Source organism: Hibiscus syriacus, unplaced genomic scaffold (assembly GCF_006381635.1).
Source record: "Hibiscus syriacus cultivar Baekdansim isolate YM2019G1 unplaced genomic scaffold, ASM638163v2 tig00110004_pilon, whole genome shotgun sequence".
NCBI classification, from domain to species: domain Eukaryota; kingdom Viridiplantae; phylum Streptophyta; class Magnoliopsida; order Malvales; family Malvaceae; genus Hibiscus; species Hibiscus syriacus.
In genome coordinates this window covers 656,887-675,043 of record NW_024062557.1, presented here as the reverse complement: position 1 = coordinate 675,043, position 18,157 = coordinate 656,887, and the positions used below count along the sequence as shown (strand labels likewise).

The 18,157-nt window shown below is 33.6% G+C and overlaps 1 pseudogene; it reads right to left on the bottom strand.

Annotated features, from left to right (window-relative positions):
- Positions 1-817: 817 nt before the first annotated feature.
- Positions 818-11,378, bottom strand: LOC120212174 (annotated as a pseudogene).
- Between the last annotated feature and the right edge of the window lie 6,779 nt (positions 11,379-18,157).

Sequence of the window (18,157 nt, the reverse complement as noted above, 5' to 3'; positions counted from 1 at the left end):
AAATCAAATTTTGGTACCACAGCTTCAGGCTGCCTACCTAGTCAAACTTAATTTGTTAATAACCGCTTAGGATATTTTTACTTATTACTAATAAGAATTTTTTCATGGAAAACAGAAATCATGAAATCATTTTTTTACTAAAACGTGACAGTTTTTGAATTAAAAAGTTATAATTCTAACAAAAGCTCCACCCAACTTAAGAAGACGACCTTAGTCAGCACATGTGGCATACCTGAGAGTTGAGTCAACATCTCATACATCGTATATGTGTATCCAGTTAATATTCCAACACATATAGTTAGAGACGAATCTTGACCTAAAACACAAAAGCAGTGAATTAAGAAGGCCACAATACTCAAAACATCACAGTAATATGCAACTTCATCACTTTCAAAATGTAATAAATCAGGATCTTTAAAAAGCACACCAATTTTATATGAACTTTCCTTGACTTTGGACAAGGTGAAAGGCTGAAACTTTTAATGGATTTCTATAACTTCTATATTCTTGGATAAAAGCATATTTCTCGTCTCAAGGTGAACATATGAGAATAATATCACTATTTCTTATTATTTCCTCTAATCCAACATAAGGTTCCTCATTATAGATTCTAGAGAAAATAACCACTAGCTTTACATTTATTCGGTCAGTTACTCAGTTGTTCTTATTAAATTAAAAACTTGTATGTAACAATTGAAATAAATAAGGAGTAAATGTAATAAGAATGATACCAAATCCGGATTCTGATATCGTATCACAGATCCATGTCATAGTCATTACACCACAAACCAAAAGTAAAGCATTCACCATCACATGCTTAACCCTGCAAAAACCATAAGAATTTAGTTTACAAATAAAAGCTCAAATATAAGGCATAGATGGAAAAAATGAATAGATTACATGTGAAAATTATGCTTAAGTTTTATTCCAGGAAAAGCCTTAATATGCGTCATATCCTGCCAATTTCTTATGAGAAACAAAAGCATCAGAGTTTTGTGCAACCATTCCTTATTAAAAGAACATAGCAACCATCCTCAACATCTATCTATCTATCTATCTATCTATCTCCACTTAAAAATATAACATGAGGGTGGCAAATAGATTTCATAGCATGAAGTGTAGAAAAAAATATGGAATTTAAAAGTTTACACAATCATGTAAAACAAATCTTATATGACCAAAGAAAAATTACAAACATGCATAATTATGGTGCAATGATCTGAGGGCTGATACCAAGCTGAAAAAAATGACAGTTTAAGCTCCGCAGAAAAATCACCCAGATCATCTACCAAAAGAAAAATGGAAGGCCAACACTTATTTGTCCACGTAAACATGTCTATTTCTAACAAAATCAAACAAACTGTTATCACATCATTCACTTTTCTTTTTAAAATTAATTGACATGTCTTGCCCAATATTACAAAACTATTTGAGGATTAAGGTTCCGCCACATTTAATGAAACTACGCTGATTATACTAGTGTGAAACATAAATTAAATTGCAGTTCCTCAGTGTTTATTTCTAAAGAATGCAATTTCAAAAATGTGAAAAGTCAATTCAAAGAAATACTTAAAAGATTAATCATTAAATGGATGAGAAAGTATTTCAAATGCAAGTAGTCTAATAATAACTGATTGCAGAGCTAGAAAATTAGAAAGTACATAAATTTCAAATCCAAAAGTAGCAAGTGTAACAATACCTGGTATTTCCCAGCCTTGATCAATTTGATACGATCACCCCTGAAAAGCAATTACTGAAATGTTAAAACCCCATGAAACTGACATGAAAATGATAAAGTTTCCCAAATAATTGCACTGAGTAAGCACGAGAATCATTACTAGAAACCAAGTAAGCTTTATCCAGCCAATTACCCATTCTCCATGAAGGAAATAATGGCTTGGAATGTAGCTGAGAAACCAGCTAGTTTGTGTTCATCTCCATATCTGGAAGTGAAATGTACAAAAGAATTAAAGTAGGATCCATTAGCAAGCCGTTCATTTTATTTGTGCAGATTTTGCACCTTCAAGTGTTAGCATTTTTAGGAACTAATAACACACCTGGAATATATCGATTTACCAGAATTACTCAAAATAAAGAAGTGATTCTTCCTCTTTCTCTCTCCATTCTATCGAACCATCATCCTGCACTTCATTCCTAAATTAAACATAATGCAATATAGTAAAGATTGTTTGAAGTTGCTTCTTTCTTTTTGATACCAAATCAAACCATGAAAGGCTAAAAATTCTTACACTCAGACAATAAAATCGTTATCGACTAATCCAAGTTCAAAAACCTCATAAACATTCCCAACTTTAAATTTGCTGAATTCGGTGAAAAACAAGCTAAACCATTTTTTTTTGTTCAACAAGGAAAAAGAACTGGAATGGCTAACCTCATCAACATGGCGTTTACCCGAAACCCAAGGGGAGGCCTGATTAACAGAGAATCCTTCGAGGAAACCATGGTTCCTTACTTCATGAATCTCATTACCGTCAATTTCACTCGCTTCAGCGATCCTAGACTCGCTCGTGGCATTACTACTTCCTCTCTCACCGGTATATCCGCTACTGGTAGAATTAGAGGCCCTTTCGTCTCCTAATATATCTTGATTCTCCACGATTAATTGGTCATCTTTTTCATCACTGTTGTCTCTCTCCCGATTCAAGGATGCATTGGCAAAGTCATCCCCATTTCCATGACTAGGTTCAATGAGTGTCAACAAACTAAAACGTTGGCCAACCGATCTGAGATCAGAATTTTGGTTTAAGCTGGTAGAGTAATCAAGAGAAGACGAAGACGAGGTAGAATCCCACGACGTTTAGTTTTACCCTCTGGGAAAATCAAAATCCAAGATTCAAAATCCAAAAGCAAAATCGAAACGATGCTCAACACTTCTTTGTTAATGTTCACTCCTTTAACTTCTAGATTTTTCTAAAGAACCAAACAGAGGAAGACTAACCTGAAATTTTAAGGTATGGCGTTTATAAGAATTTAGCTCACACAAACACAATATTTACAAGAGAAATGAAAATTTTAATAAAAACTATTCTCTTGTGTTTGATTGCTTGGATAGGTGTTTCTAACTATTCTTCAAGTGTCCTTAACTTGTATTTATATGTTGGAATGTTTTTGTGTCGTTTCTAGCCTTTGGGACTGTTTTGGAGCCGTTGGGATCAATTTTCGTGCAAAATAAAGCTACCCAGAATAGAGAGTATCGGTACTCCTAAAGGTAGTATCGGTAATACCTTTGTTATATTTAAATTAACTAGCCGTTAGGGCCTGATGCTATCGATATTATGCTTATGGTATCGATACTACTCTGTAGAGTAGTATTAGTACCCATTTGGGTATCGGTACCATTTTTGCATTCTGGAATTTGAGCAATGCTGGTAGTATCGATACTACCTAGAGAGTATCAATACTTCCCTTACATTTGGTATCGGTACCATATGAACAGTGTCGGTAATGTTCATGAGGTATCAATACTGCAAGAACAATATCGATACTACTTGTCTAGAAAAACGTTTTGTGCTCAATTCCACTTTTAAATGGACTTTGAATTATTAATTTTTTGAAAACTTTGAAAAACTTTGATTAAATTCAATTCAAGTCCAAAAGCATTTTTCCTTAATTGTTATATCAAAATATAGTTCAACAATCTCCCCTTTTTGATATAAAAAAACATTTGAAAAATTATTTTTTGGCAAAACTCCCCCTTAATAAAATGTTTAATGAAAAAGATACCAATTGTTGGAAAATATGTGAAAATGTTCAACTCCCCCTTTTTCATTAAGAAATTCAATTTTTTAAACTCATACTTCTCCCCCTTTTTGTTATATAAAAAATAATTCAACTTTAAAGTTCTAAAATAACTTTGGAGAGAAAGTGTTAAATTTTATCATAAAATCATTTGAAAAATCAAAAGCTCCCCCTCAAAAAGTGTATTCCAAACAAAAATTAGCTTTAAAACCTTGACAATTAAACAAAATTGAATTTCAACAAAGAGTAACAAACATGTTAGTAGCACATGAAATTCAATATATTCAGGTCTAAAATACTTATGCAATATCAATAATTGAAATTAATTACATGTGTATAAAGCTTTCAAAAATGTTATGCATTTGAAGAATTTGATATCAATTGTTAGAGATATATCTTTAACGTTTAAAACACATGCATAAACATTTAATTTTAGGTCAAAAATATAAAATTTGTAAAAAACATTTGAAAAGTTGATAACAATTGTTAGCGAGATATCATTTGCATTGAAAATCAATTTGACCAAAATTCATTATGATGAACAAAAATTATGAAAAATCATTAAACTTTAAAATGTTCATCATAACATCCTTTTAATATACATGAGATGAAAAACAAAACATAATCATTTAAGATTAAAACTCATGCATGCTTAAAATTAAATGAGCAACCAAATAATCAAAAACAAAAGCATTAAGCTTAAAGGTTACCCATTCCTTTTCAAGTGTGGCTAGAGCATTTGAATATTTTTACTTTGATCAGCATTGCTCCCACACACCTACAAGAGACGTTTAAGTAGATTTTGGTATCCAAATTGCTTTGGATCCTTGAACGTTAGTTTCAATTCCCCTTGTTCCCTTAGGAACTCATACTTATCTAATTTTAAAGTGTTTTCCTTTCTTCAAAGGACAAGTATGTTCCAAATGACCATAAAAATGACAATGTGAGCATTTTGTCATTTTTAAACATAATGAGTTATTTTAAGAAATTAATTCTTTTTCTTTTGTTAAGCTCTCAAGCTTATCTTTCAAATCAAAATTTTCTTTTCTAAATCATTGATTTTGACTTTTGAAAACTATAAATCATTTTTCAAATTTTCATTTTGATTTTAAAAATCAATTTTTGTTTTCAAAACTAAATCATTTTCAACTTTGAGTTTTGAAATTAATTTCTTATATTTGGAATTCATGGTCTCAAATTCCAAATACAACTCATTATAAGCATCTTGTAACTCTTCAAAAGAATGTGAATTTAAATCATTTGAGTTAAAAGGTACATTGGGCTCTTCACGAGCCATTAAGGACACCACCTTTGTTGATTCTTCTTTCTTATTTCCATGAAGTTTTTCGAGCTTATTCCAAAGCTCCTTGGAACTTGAATTAGAAGAAACTCCTTCATTTACTTCAGGACCAAATGCACAAAATAACATGTGCATGGCCTTGGCATTAAGTTGAGCTTTCTTCCATTCTTGGGCACTCTACTCCTTCTTCTTCTTTGGAGAAGAGTAGCCATTCTCGATCATCTCCCATGAATCAAGATCATTGTATTGTATGAATAGCTTCATTAATTTCTTCCATTGAAGTAGTTTGCTCCATTGAAGTATGGAGACTTGTTGATCGGTTAGAAGTCTTCCATGTGGAACAAGCCGGAGGTGAAAGCCATCTTCTCGTTTGCTTTGGGAATTGGTATAGCTTCTTTGAGGATTGTCTCAAGGTGGTTAAACCTTCTAATGAGTCAAGCTTTGATAACAATTGTTGGGATATGAAGAGGCTCAATTAAACAACCGAAAATTGCACAAGGGGATTAATTGACAATAAATTGATTAGGGAGTAAGGAGAGCAAAAGATAGAAAAATTTAGCACAAGAATTTATAGTGGTTCGACTTATCAACCAAGTCTACATCCACTACTTTAGCTCCTCACTAAGGATTTTCTAACAAATTCACTAATTTTTTCTTTCTTTTTCAAGGATGAAGAGATAACCTTTACAACTCATATCTTTTGATTTGGCTAAGATAGAACCAAAACCCCTTTACAAAAGGTAACAACAAGTAAACAAATAACCTCTCAAATGTAAGGTGTTTACAAGAATTTAGCTCACACAAACACAAAATTTACAAGAGAAATGAAAATAAGAATAAAATCTATTCTCTTGTGTTTGATTGCTTGGATAGGTGTTTCTAACCCTTCTTCAAGTAAACAAAAAAACTCTTTTGTTTTGTAAAATTCTTTCATACCTTTGAATTCTAAAAAAATAGAAAGAAGAAAAACATTTTCAAATAGGAAAATCTCTTGAGAATGAAAGAGGTCCTCGGAGTTGAAGAGGTTTGTTCTACCTCAAATGAAGAAATTAGTCAACAAATAAAAATCAAAGAAAGAAGAATAATGAACAGTAAATTCTGAAAGATCAAGAAATTCAAGGATAGAACTTCTCACACTTCTTTGTGATATTATCTGTAATAAATCATGAAACGGATGATCACCTTAATAAGAAGGGCTTGTGATTTTTGATAAATGATGCAAGAGTGAGACTAGTCAAGGCTGAAATTTTGGCACTTAATTAGGCAAGATTCATGGAAGTAACCACATTGGGGCATGACCAAAGACCCAGATCACGTCGAGACAACAAGATTTAGACCGAGAATACATTGAGAATGAGCTTCACCACTTGGGGAGTCAGGGGTAAAATATGAAGACGAGGAGAGTTGACTATGAAAGACAAACCTTTTACGCGTCAATTAGCCATAGAATCCTAGAGAATCAACTCTAATAAAGTAAATTGAGCTTGAAGATCAAAGAGGCATCAAGACCATACATCTGACCGCAGTAAGAATTCAAGATATAAAACATTTCATCTAAGACTTTAATGAAGATAAGAGATAGACAAAACACGATGAAACAAGATAAGCATATCATTTTTCAGAAAATGCAAGCTTAAAATGACAAATTGCTATAATAATATCAGAGTAAATTTTGGACAAGAGTGATCAAGTGAAAGAATATTGAGTTCTTCATTTTGGAGTCAAAGGAAAATTTGAATTAACATTTTTACATTCATGGGAACATCATTTGCATAAGAGAGAATAATCACATTGATACATTTAATTGCATTCACGTTTCACACATAAATGCATGATTTTTACAAAATTTTCAATAAAAAAAGAAGATTCATGATGTCAAAAAATCAAGAAGAGGAAGTTAGAATTCAAACCTCAAATACAGAAATCACGTTCAGAGTGGCAGAACCTGAAGAACAAAGAAGCCCACTCCACAGAAGAATCATTTCTTTGAAGTGGGGCATGTTACCCGACCAATAAGTTATTTTTATATAATTTGTAAAAAAACAAGAAAAGTAATTTTCAATTTTTCTCATTTAATATTTTCAGAAAATGAAATTTTTGAAAAGTAAGAAAGCAGTTTCAAACGTTTCTTACCCAGTAGACTATTTCCAAAATTGGTAAGTCCTTCGGGCAATCAATAAGTCTTTCGCATATGATGATTAAATCCTTTAGGTCATCAGTATGTCTTTCGAACAAGACGATGAGTCCTTTGGGCCATCTATAAGACCTTTGGGCAAGATGTTTTCATATGATGTTTGTAAAAAATGATAAAAGCAATTTTCAAAGTTTCTCATTTAATGTTTTTCAGAAAATGAAATTTTTGAAAAGTAAGAAAGCGATTTCCAAAGTTTCTTACCCAGTAGACTATTTCCAAAATTGGTAAGTCCTTTGGGCCATCTGTAAGTCTTTCGAGCATGATGATTAAATCCTTCGGGTCATCTGTCAATCTTTCAAGCAAGAGGATAAGTCATTTGAGTCATCTATAAGACCTTCGGGCTTGATGTTTTCATATAGTATTTGTAAGAGAATGATAAAACGATTTTCAAAGTTTCTCATTTAAAATTTTCAAAAATAAATAAAAAATGATTAAAAGGGGGGAGAAAAATGAAAAATGAAAAAATTAGAGAAGAAAAAAAATGAAAAAATTAGAGAAAAACAAAATGATAGAAATAAACCATCAGATCTTCTAATTAATGGAAATTATGTCTTTGCAAGCTCATCACTTATGAGATCGAGGCAAGCCAAGTGAGAAAATGTTCATATTTAGAGGAAGAAATCATTCAATTGAGAGATGGAGGCAATAGTCAATAAAAGATTAAAGAAGGACATTTGATACCAAAGAAATGAAGGGGCAATCAGATCAAACAAAATTATGTCATTATTTGTTTTTGTTATATTCTTGTTTCACAATAAGTAGTGAGGGGCAGCTGTAATACCCTAATTTTGTCTGAACATTCCAAGTCAAATCGAAAACATACAAGGACCAATATGAAGTTTCAAGTGTGTCAAGAATTAATTTGATTCAAATGACATATATGGGGTGAGTGGAAATTAGTTCATAAATTTGGCGATAAATTCAAGTCTTGGCTTAAATCGTAATCTTTGGAGTTTGGTGATCATATTCGAGGCCCAAATTTAGATTCAAATTAAAGTTCCATTATTGGATATCAAATATAAATCCAAAATTAAAATATCCATTTACAGTCCATTATACAAAATACAATCCAAGTTAAATTCTCATACCCATTAAACAAAACCCATCATCCTAGCCCATTTACATTTACCCAAACCCAATTACAATCAAATCCTAAACCCAACAACAAACTTGATCCCACATCCTAACATTTGAGAAATAACCAAACCCTAGGTTACCTTGTTGCCACCGCCTCCAACTACGACCATCCATATTCCAAGCAGCTCATAGATGGTCCCCATGACAGTAGTGAAATCTCCACATGCAGTGGTCCCAAGCAGTCACATAACTAGCAAGTCTCCATGCAAGGTGGTCTAGAATGATTTGGCAACAACGTTTACTGGTCCCCTTCACCTTAGTTATCCACAGCAGCCTCCAAAGTGCTCCATCAACAAATTCAACATGTAAACAGACAAAAATAAAGAAACAATGGTAAAAATGAGGTATTTTTGTAATCACAGGGGTGATATAAAAATGATAAAAAATGGTGAAAAGAGGCTCTCCACTTTTATCTAAGAAAACAGTGTACAAGGGTTTTTTCCTCCCCCACTCATCGATTGCTATTTTTTATTCAAACCTGTCAACACACATTTTTGTCCGGGTAGAACACACTCAACCACCACGATTCAACAACCTCAATTTAGTGGGATTTATAAAACAAACCAACCTATTTGAGTCCTACTGAAACACTAAAAACTGAGGCATTTGAGTCTAAGTGGGACTCTAAAACGTCTCTAAAAATAGCTAATCCATGGGCTATTTAAACGCAAGCAAGGGGGACTGACACAGTATCTACACACAAGAAATAACCAAAAATCATATGAAATATGAGGGGAAGGAAGTACAGTAGAAAGATACAGGGGAAACAGATTCGAAAAAGGAAGAGAGGGACTTTTACCATTCGGCCGAAGTTCTTCATCGACGAAAGGGACTTCCGTTCGAAGATCCCAACGGTGAAACGGGAGAAATAATGGTGGTGAACAACATATTTTAAAATCGGGATGATCCCACGGCGAGAAGTTGTAGATCAGAGTGAAAGAAGTCGGACAGTTTTCGGTGTTTTCGGGACCAAGGATGCACTTTCTAGTGAAACGAACCTCGAATCCAAACTCCCCTCGCTGAGAAGAAGCGTTCAGTATATTTTGGTCACTGTTGGAGGCTAACGGCGACGGAAAAAGGTCCTTCCTTTCCCGACGAGAAAACAACGAAGGGCTCACCCTCTTTTTTTTAATCTCTGGAAACAAATAAAATTTGTTCCCTTTTTTCGTTTTAAATTGGAATGTGGTTTTAATCTGACATAGCAAGTGGAGCCCATCAATTGTAATATATTGGGAAAATTACTTATTTAGTCACTTAACATTTGATTAATTATGTTAGCTTTATTTTTCCTTTAAGTTTGGCACTATAACATGCATACAATTCATTCTGGTCCTAGAACTTTAATTTTAAATTGAATCCTTAGATTTAGATTTCAATTATTTTAGTCCTAATTTAGATTATTTTATTTAGTATCATTTTCTTTATTATTATTTTTAAAACCTTTTTTTCATTTTTTATTTCTCTTTTTACCTTTCTTATATGTATACATATTTTTATATTTACATATTTTTATATTTTTATTTTCTTTACTTTATTATTTTTTTATTTTTTTCTTAATCCAACATTTTTTCCTTTTTTCTCTTTGGTTTACTAAAATATTAATTAATTTATTTATTTCTATTTTACAATCTAACATATTTTTGACTTGTTAAAGGTAATTTTAGTCGATCAATGGTAAGTATTTCGAATCGAGTTTTTTAATTTTAATTTTAATTTCAATTTTTCGTAATTAAGACAACCAATAAATTAATTGCTACCGAAAGGGAAGTACAAGGGTGCTAATCCTTCCTTGACTGTAACCGACTCTCGAACCCGACACATTTCTGGTAAAACGCATATCAGGTAAGATGGTGTTCGATCAGCCTAAATTTTTTTTAAATGATCGGTGGCGGCTCCAATACATTTCATTCCAGTCGAAGCCCAATTTCAGACCCAACCAAAAGACGGTTGCGACAGCTTGGCGATTCCACTGGGGACAAGTAAGTGAGTCAAGCCGAAATTAATTTTCGGTTGTCTTTTTGAGCAAAAATTTCAAGTTTAAATTTTAATTTATTTATTCGATTCCAATATTTATCTTTATTTATTTTTCAAATAAATAGTTGTATTGACTTTTTTCAATGATTTCAGATCTTTAACTTTTTCCATCTAAGGCTCTATACCTGAACTCCAAACCCTTTTAAGTGGGGGTGAAAGCGACGCCTTCGTGGGAATTTATTCTCCGTATGGGCCTAGCAAGTAACCTTCGAGATTTATATACCTTATGTCTACGTGTGAATTTATTCTCCGTAGGGGCATAAGGGAATGTATCCTCTCGAGTTTAACTTAGTCCACATGAGCTTGTAATGGGATTAGGACTAAGGGTTTGGTAAGCCCAAGGGGGCACCAGTAAGGAGAACTCGAGTTCCTTTTTAGAACCTACACCAGGAGACTATATGGAATTAGAGCCCAACCCAAAACCTCATTTCAAACCCTAGGTTGCTTTGAGATTATTTCTTGCTTTATTTTTCTGTTCAAAGCATGTAAACTAGAAATTTATGCGGTTAGGACTTGTTCAAAATCAACTTTCGGGATAGAGATCATGTCTGGGTAGGAATAATAAGCATGTGGGGTAGATATCATGTGGGGTAGGACTTTTATTTTCATGATTGTTTTTTATCTTTACCTCACTAACTCTTTTCATTTTTATTCTCTTTTATTTTATTTTCATTTTTTGCATCATTCATTCAAAAGAGGTGTTGATCCACCAAAAACATGTTCATTAAACGTAAATAATATGCATTAATGGACAAAGGGGTTATAATACAAGAGATGAAAAACTCAGAAGTTCAACTATGGTCCGAATGAACCGGGATTTACCTTGTGCACACCAAAAGTCAACTTTTTGAGCTAGCAAATATTGCAGGGGCAAGACGAGAAAAAGGTTACTGACCTGGGGAGTCCCTTCAAAGGCAACAAGATGACAAAGCGATAGCTGAGACGGGAGGCCATTGATGACGAATTCAAGAAACAAGCTTCGGATAGTTCCTCCAATGATGTTTTTGTTAGGGAACATACTCAACAGAGAGTCAAAACTGGAGATGCAGTCATTCAAGACTTTTTAGAGAAAGAGAGTGAAAGGCAGAGAAGCTGAAACGGTTCGACAGGGCATTCAACTGGTGACAGAAAAAAGTGGAAAATGAACCAACCTATTTGAAGCTGTTCGGGGGCTATACCTTTAAAATGTTTTTTTTATCTCCTAAGACGTAACATTTTTGTCCCCAATAAGGATTATTTATAATAACAGACGCATTTTTGGATCAATGCCTCGAACATTTCATGCATCATGCATTCTTGCATATTTCGCATTATTTTTTCCTTCTTTTCTTTTTTCATTACATTAACTAACAAGAAATGTCTCATAAAAAATGATGAAAGCAAGGACACCCTTGAAGAAAAAATTTGTGCGTCTGAGGGTACATGATCGATAAATGGGAAACAAGTGCAGATGAAAGCCTTAATCCAACTAATGGGGCATCCTAATGAGGCCTTATTCTATTTTGCAGCATCCTGTTTGATTTTGTTTTTTTTGAAGTTTCTCATATACTTTTTGTAACATGATTTTGAATTCTCATATTTTACTTTTTAAGGATGTTTCAATGAATTTATGTTGAGCATTGAATCAAATTTACAACTTGAAATTCTTTGAATATCAGCTGAATTAAAAAACTATGTAAATGATTCAGAGTTATAGATCTTTTACAAAGTAACACGATTAAAAGCTAATAAAACAAAAGACTTTGACCTTACCCAAAAAGATACGCTCAAACACCATACCCTTCTCTTGCAAATAACCAATATATCTTTCTCCCTTCATAAGGCTTGGTATTTAAATGTGCATAGGTGCAGATAACATGGACATCTTTTGCATATGACAATTACTACACTTTTTGTTTAAGATGTTCAATAATGATGATGATCTTTACAAATGGAATAGTCGAGTAGGTGAATCTAATTCAGACCAGTTGCTTGGAAATTGAACTCTAAAGATGAGATTTCTTGACTTTCAACAACACCTAGACTATAACAAGTTCTTCTTGACAAACTTAAGAAATTGAATCTGTATACCCAAAATTATATTATATACATACAATAAAGCTTGAGTTGTCCCTCTAAAGCAATTGGTTAAACACCCTGACTTTATGGATAAGATTTAGCTAGCCTGATAAAGATGATTTTAATATACAATAAAGCTTGAAGTATCCCTCTAAAGCAATTGCTTAAATGTCCCGAATTTATGCATAAGATTCAGCTAGCCTAATAAAGGTGATTATAATATTGAGTTGTCTCTCTAGAGCAATTGGTTAAACTCCCCGACTTTATGGATTCAGCTAGCATGACAATGGAAAATTAAATCTAAATAAGGAGTTTTGGTAAAAATGGACTAAGGGAGTTAAGGAACACCTGTTATAGTCAACTTCACACAAGCACTCAGGAATTTTATTTGTAGATCGCTATTTTTGCACTGCCTTTGTTAGAGGAGCCTACGAAGCTTGAACAAATGGAAGATTTTAGAGAACCGAAATAGAATGTCTAGTAATTGATCATGCTAGTTGTGTCATTTTTTTCGCATCCTATTTAAATGCCAAGCTAAGAAAAAAAATGCCTGTTGCAATGACCAATAAAAAATGACATATTTTTTGTTGAAATCTTAGAAAATAGGAAGCCAACCTAAAGCCAACTCATCCATTTGAACATTTGTCAAAGAGCTATGACTCTGAAAGCATGAAAGAGCTATTGATTCTTTTAATATCCTTTGAATGCATGTTTATGATTTGATTCAATTACGAGCCTGAATTAAGGAACAATGTTTTATAGGATTATTCCCTCTTAAAATAAGAGAAAAGGAAAAAAAATTCAAACAGGACAGTCTCAAATATGAAAAGCTACAAACCGAGAAGAAAGTGGGGCATGGTCAGTTCCGAGTACAATACCGACAGACAAAAATGAGACTCCATCCATGACTTATTCATATTGCATGCATTTTAGACATACTTAAGAGCATCACATTTATTTTTTACATACAAAATGTTTTGCAGCTTTTAAAGTCAAGTTTTGACTCCAAAGTGGAAGATACTCAATTCACAAGCACCTTCAACAAAAGTCCTTCAAGTTCGATTACACTCAGCTCAAAGGCACAACATTTACTGCATAGCTTAAGGCCAGAAGGGCTATATGCCAACAAAAGACCTTCGAGTTCGATTACACTCAGCTCAAAAGAACATCATTTGCAGCATAGCTCAAGGCAAGAAGGGCTATATGCCAATAAAAGACCTTCTAGTTCGATTACACTTAGCTCAAATGCACATAATTTGTAGCATAACTCAAGGCAAAAAGGGTTATCTTTCAGCAAAATACTTCGAGTTCGATTACACTCAGCTCAAAGGCACATCATTTGTTGCATAGCTAAAGGTGAGAAGGGTTATCTGCCAACAAAAGACCTTCAAGTTCGATTACACTCAGCTCAAAGGCACATAATTTGCAGCATAACTAAAGGTAAGAAGGGCTATCTGCCAACAAAAGACCTTCGAGTTCAATTACACTCAGCTCAAGGGCATGTCAAATTTGCAGCATAACTTAATTCGAGAAGGGCTATCTGCCAGCAAAATACCTTCGATTTCGATTACACTCAGGTCAAAGGCACATCATTTGGAGCATAGCTCAAGGAAAAAAGGGGCTATCTGCCAACAGAAGACCTTCGAGTTTGATTACACTCAGCTCAAAGGCACATCATTTACAGCATAGCTCAAGGAAATAAGGGCTATCTACCAACAGAAGACTTTCGAGTTTGATTACACTCAACTCAAAGGCACATCATTTACAGTATAGCTCAAGGCAAAAAGGGTTATCTACTAATAAAAGATTTTCGAGTTTGATTACACTCAGCTCAAAGGCACATCATTTGCCGCATAGCTCAAGGCAAGAAGGGCTATCTGCTATCAGAAGACCTTCGAGTTCGATTACACTCAGCTCAAAGGCACATTATTTTCAGCATAGCTCAAGGCAAGAAGGGTTATCTTCTAATAAAAGACCTTCGTGTTCGATTAGACTCAGATCAAAGGCACATTATTTGCAGCATAACTCAAGGTAAGAAGGGTTATCTGCCAACAAAAGACCTTTGAGTTCAATTACACTCAGCTCAAGGGCATGTCAAATTTGCAACATAGCTTAATTCAAGAAAAGCTATCTGTCAACAAAAATTTTTGAGTTTGATTCCATTTAGCTCGATGACACATAATGGTAGTAACAAGAAACTACTTTCTGGTTGAAGAAAAGGTCTTTAAGTCAAGAAAATGATTTGGGGAAATCTCTCAGCTTAGTACATCATAACTTAAGGCGAGAAGGGTTATCGTTCAATGAAAACTTTCGAGTTCGATTCCATTCAGCTCGCTGATGTATCGACTACTTTCCGGCTAAAGTTTAAACCAAGGTCTTTAAGTCGAGAAGAAGACCTGGGTTAGCCCTGCCTTAGTGATAAGAAACCATTTTCCATCAGCATAGCTTAAGTCGAGAAAAGCTATATGTCAACGAAGATTTGTGAGTTCGATTTCAAGAGACTATCAACCACATGGTGGGGTCAAGGAACTATTTTCCAGTCGAATTTTTAAACCAAGGTCTTTAAACCGAGAAGAAGACTGAAGTTAACTACAATTGGCAACGAGAAGTCGCATCCCGATTCATATCCCGAACTACAGCTTCAATTTAATATCATTTCAAGATGGACTCGACTTCGCGACGGATGAGCCATCCACAACTCAATTCGACAGGGAGTTATTGAAACATCAAAGTTAATTTTTAACTCCACCGAACGAAAAGTGTATCTTTTAATCTTTGCCCAACCCCCGTTACACAACTATGGGCAAAGAGAGACAGCTGTCAACACACTTTTTTATTCGGGTACAACACACTCAACCACCAGAATTCAATAACCCCGATTTAGTAGGATTCAAAAAACAAACCAACATATTTGAGTCCTATTAAAACACTAAAAACTGAGGCATTTGAGTTCAAGTGGGACTCTAAAACGTCTCTAAAAATAGCCAATCCCTAGGCTATTTAAACGTAAGCAAGGGGACTGACACCGTATCTACACACAAGAAATAACCAAAAATCATATGAAATACAAGGGGAAGGAAGTACAGTAGAAAGATACAGGGGAAACATATTCTAAAAATGAAGAGATAGACTTTTACCATTCGGACAGAGTTCTTCACCGACAAAAGGGACTTTCGTTTGATGATCCCAATGATGAAATGGGAGAAAGAAAGGTGGTGCATAACATATTTTAAAACTGGGATGATCCGACGGCGAGAAGTGACAGATCGAAGTAAAAGAAACCGGACAGTTTTGGGACCAAGGATGCACTTTCTGGTGAAACGAACCCAAGATCCAAACTCCTCTCGCTGAGAAGAAGCGTTCGGTGTAGTTTGGTCACTGTTGGAGGCTAACGTCGACGGACGAAGGTCCTTCCTTTCCCGGCGAGAAAGCAACGAATGGCTCACCATCTTTTTTTTAATCTCTGGTAACAAATGAAATTTGCTCCCTTTTTTCGTTTTAAATTGGAATGTGGTTTTAATCTGACATAAAAAGTGGACCCACCAATTGTAATATATTGAAAAATTACTTATTTGGTCACTTGGCATTTGATGAATTTTGTTAGCTTTATTTTTCCTTTAAGTTTGCCACTATAACATGCATACAATTCATTCAGGTCCTAGAACTTTAATTTTAAATTGAATCCTTAAATTTAGATTTCAATTATTTTAGTCCTAATTTAGATTATTTTATTTAGTATCATTTTCTTATTATTATTTTTAAACCTTTTTTTTCATTTTCATTTCTCTTTTTACCATTCTTATATATACATATTTTTATTTTATATTTTTTTCTTTACTTTATTTTTTTCTTAATCCAACTTTTTTTCTTTTTTTTTCTCTTTGGTTTACTAAAATATTTATTTATTTATTTATTTATTTATTTCTATTTTACGATCTAACATCTTTTTGACTTGTTAAGGGTAATTTTAGTCGCTCAAAGGTAAGTAATTCAAATCGAGTTTTTTAATTTTAATTTTAATTTCTAATTTTCGTAAGTAAGACAACCGACAAATTAATTGATACTGAAAGGGTAGTACAAGGGTGTTAATCCTTCCTTGACTTTAACCGACTCCCGAACATGACACATTTCTGGTAAAACGCAGATGAGGTAAGATAGTGTCCGATAAGCCTAAATATTTTTTTAAATGATTGGTGATGGCTCCAATACATTTCATTCAAGTCGAAGCACAATTTCGGGCCCAACCGAAAGACGGCCGTGACAAAACCCAAGCAATACAAAATACAAAAACATATTTTGAAGGTAGAACCTTTCTTTTTCTGTCCCTTTTTTTTTCTTTCGCAGCAAGCAAATAAGAGAAAGATAGGGGGTCATTTTTTTTACCTTGGCTGGTCAAGGTCTTATCGTCGGGGAGGGGATTGTTGTCCTCCATGAGTTGAGGAGTCGAGGCCTCGTTATCCGTTCGTTTAGAAGTGGGTTGTGTTAGCATATTTTCTTCATGGTTTTGGGTTAGAAGAGGAATGAGAGGGCTTAGGTTTTATTTAGGGCTAGATTCGAGTTCGATCAACCACTGTTGGTGGTGGTCAGAGAGACAAAAGATGTCGAACTACGGCATGACAGCGTCGGTCGAATGAGGTAAAGAGGGAGTGGAGAAATCCAAAAGGTGGCGACTTTGGATTTTGTTTAGGTTTGTTCGACCACTTATGGAGGTGGTCGGAGGGGAGGAAGTGACTATCAAAGTATGGTGGTTGAGCGGTGACCGGCGGCGTTGGCCTTGGTCCTTTGGTGAGAAGCAACGACTACATGTGAGTGGAGAGTAGTTTAGATTTATATTTTTAATCTAAATGACATATATTAGGCTAAACATTAGGAATTTTATGTTTAATCCTTCTTAGGCTACCGAAACTTAATCGTATATTTGCATTTTGATCACTAATTTGGGTTGTTTGATTTTTTTTTTCAATTTGTTGGGCTTATATATGAAACTTTCCCCTTATTATTTTGTCTAGAAATTTTTTAGGTTTAAAAAATAGGATAATTACAATTAGGCCATCCTACTTTAGCCTTGTGTTCACACATTAATCACCCATGTCTTATTTTTTTAATTATTTCATATTTTGGCTCTTTATTTTATTACTTTTCATTTAGATCACCTAATTATGCTTTAGTCTATTTTGAATTAGCTACTACTTTTTATCTTCTTTTATTTTGGCCATTGTTTTAATTTATAAACTGCTCAATGTTTTTTTACTTTATTTTATTTTAGTCATTTCTTATTAAAATGTTAATTTTAAAATTTAATATTACCTTATGGTGACCTACCCTGGGTATGATCTGCATTATTGTGGTCCAGGTAAAATTTAAATTTAACTGCTAACTTTGCTAATTTATTAACTACTAACCGCTAACATTTTATAGTTACGTTCGAATCATTTAATGACTTCGCGATGATCCACCAGGGTATGATTTGCGTTTTTTATTGTATGAGTAACAATTAAAAGTTAACCCCTAACTTCTAATTTTATTGGATTGATTTATTTTCTCTTATTTACATTTTTTCCTGTAAATTTCTTTTATTTTAATTTTAACTTTTAAATTTCATCATTTACATTTTAGTCATTTTATTTTTGTACTTTACTTTCAGTTTTCTTTTATTTTCCTCCTTTATTTAATGA